This window comes from Macrotis lagotis, chromosome 1, assembly GCF_037893015.1.
Source record: "Macrotis lagotis isolate mMagLag1 chromosome 1, bilby.v1.9.chrom.fasta, whole genome shotgun sequence".
In the NCBI taxonomy this organism is placed as follows: domain Eukaryota; kingdom Metazoa; phylum Chordata; class Mammalia; order Peramelemorphia; family Peramelidae; genus Macrotis; species Macrotis lagotis.
The window spans coordinates 64,211,619-64,214,232 of record NC_133658.1 but is presented as its reverse complement, the minus strand read 5'-3'; the positions used below and the strand labels follow the sequence as shown (position 1 = coordinate 64,214,232).

The 2,614-nt window shown below is 42.9% G+C and overlaps 1 pseudogene; it reads left to right on the top strand.

Moving 5' to 3' along the window:
• Positions 1 to 273: 273 nt before the first annotated feature.
• On the top strand, positions 274 to 2,051 carry LOC141507204 (BRCA2 and CDKN1A-interacting protein-like; annotated as a pseudogene).
• Positions 2,052 to 2,614: the final 563 nt, after the last annotated feature.

Genomic DNA, 2,614 nt, shown 5'->3' with positions numbered 1-2,614 from the left:
TCAATCTCCCTGAGTTCTATTCTTTGTCTGAAGGATTTGTTCTCCTCAGAGAGTTCTCTTATCTCTTTTTCCATATGGTCAATTTTGCTTTTTAAAGCATTCTTCTCCTCCATAACTTTTTGAGCTGTTTTATCCATTTGACCTAAGCTGGTTTTTAGCATGCGATTTTCTTCAGCATTTTTTGGATTTCCTTGACTAGGCTGCTGACTTCATAGAATAGTAACTCTTAAGTGGGAATATTGTATTCAGGGCTATGGGTGGGGGGAGAAGAGTATGAAATTTAATTTGAAAATATGTGGGAATTTGGAAGAAGGCAACTGCCAGGCTGGGTGCCAATTTACAAGGCTTTGGACAATCACAGGACAGCAGGAGGGCACTGAGTTCCAGAGAGTGGTAGTAGTGGGGAGGGACCATCAGAAGCTGGCAAGAAGCAGAAATGGCTTACAAAGTGAGTGGAATGGTCTAAGGCAGATCTTACAGTGTATATTTTAGTATCTTAATGGCAGACTCAGCTATACTGGGCTCTGTTGATTTCAATCAAGTCACAGCCTTGTTAAATGATAGGAAGGAAGGTTTCAATTAAATGATCTCTAAGGTTCCTTCAAATTGATGAGTCCAGTGCTTTGAATCTTCCCAAACTGAGGGCAGGGTTCACCTGTATTACCCTGACCATTTTCTGATTATAATCAATGCCTATGGGTTCAGAGTAGCCCACACCTGGCAGGCAAATAGAAAATGGGGCAGAGAGCTGGCAGCTTCTGCTCTAGGATCAGAGGTCATTTCTCCCTTCTCAGAAACCAATAGCTCTTCCTCCATCTCTTTTCTTCCTTATCACATAACATAGATTATAATTATACTTATCCCTATAGCTCTCCTTATCTCTTCTGCTGATAGTAAATTCAATGAGCAAGGATTATATATTTGCAACACGTGGGAGTACCTAGCAAATCAAACCTTTAAACATTTTTATGATTTATTTATTTTCACATTACTGCAATAATATTGTTGTGAAAATAAACATAATCTCTTCTTCTAAAATAATAAACTTCAAGAAAAATGAAGTGAGAAATAAAAGAAGTGTACTTCATTCGGTGTTCAGACATCTTCAGTTGTGTTTCTGGGATGAATTCTTTTTTTAAGTCCATAAGAGAATTTGCTTCATTAGTTTTTTCCCCAAAATATTGCTATTGTTCATTGCATTACCCTCCATTCTATTCCTCCCCACTCCCATTTATTCAATTCTCTCTCTCCTTTCACCTGTCCTTCCTCAAAAGTGTGTTGTGGGAGCGGGGCAGCATGGTGTCCCAGGCCAAGGAGTGCTCTGGGCGGCCGGGGGCCAGAGCCGGAGCAGCGCCCACAGACAGCGCTCTTACTCAAGGCCCTGGTGAACGCGGCCCAGCTGGGCCACCTCCTCCCGCCCAGAGCCGCCTGGGCAGCATCAACAAGCCAACAGATATTTCAGAGGAAAGTGATGAGGAGGATGGTGAAGAAGAGGAGATTTTTGGTTTCATAAGCCTCTTGCATTTAACCGAAAGAAAGGGTACCGAATGTGTCGAACAAATTAAAGAGTTGATCCTGAGTCACCGTGAGAAGAACTGTGAGCAGAGTATGGCTCAACAGCTGGATAAGCTTTTAAATGATCCCACTAAGCCTGTGGGCTTCCTGCTAAAGGAGAGATTCATTAAGGTCCCACCCCAGATTGCTCTGCCCATGCACCAGCAGCTTCAAAAGGAACTCGTGGAGGCTCATCATGCCAGTCAACCTTGTACAAGGGGCCACTACTACCTCATGACCAGCAAGACATTCCAAGAGGTGGCCAAGAATTCCAGGCATCAAGGCCAAGTGCCCCAGAAAGAAGAGCTGATGTTTGCTAATGCAGGAGAGGAATTTTTCTATGAGAAAGCACTTCTGAAATTCAGCTTCTCGGTGCAAGAAGAGAACGACCTGGCCCTGGGAGGCTGGTGGTCATTTGACGACTTACCATGAAACCCTTGCGCACAATGATGCTAATTCCAGCCAGCAAGATGCTGAAGGAGCACCTCTCCATCTAACCCAGGCAGTGGCTCGTTTGGAGAAGGCTTGGGGAGAGACTCATTGGAGACACCCTCTATAACGGATGGCTCAAGTCACCGTGGCCTTAGCAGGGTTTTTTTTTTTCCATTTGGTCCAATGTCCCTTGGACTTGTGAATCATTCATCGAAAGCTCATTACTTCAAAAGAAAACAGAACACACACGTGGGTTAGGAATTTAAAAACTGAGCAATTCTTTATTATGGTTGCTTTCATGATGTACAAAATGTTTTATTTTGTACAAAATTATCCGGGCTGGCAATTTGTCCTGTTAAATCTCTGTACATCTTCTGTGGACGAACCATTACAGTGATTTTATTGGTTGGGGATGGGCTCCCGTACCCCCAAACCCATGTCTTTCTGATGATGTCATTCATGAGGACATTACACTGTTTATTGCACATAGATATATTTCAGTGTGGACTGAATAATAGAATGACGACTTGAAAGTCACTGAATCACACATCTTGGTTCAGCAGGAGCTTCACATAGTTTATATTTGCTTGTCTTCTGTTCCTTTTTCATTGTTGAAATAGGTGAGAAG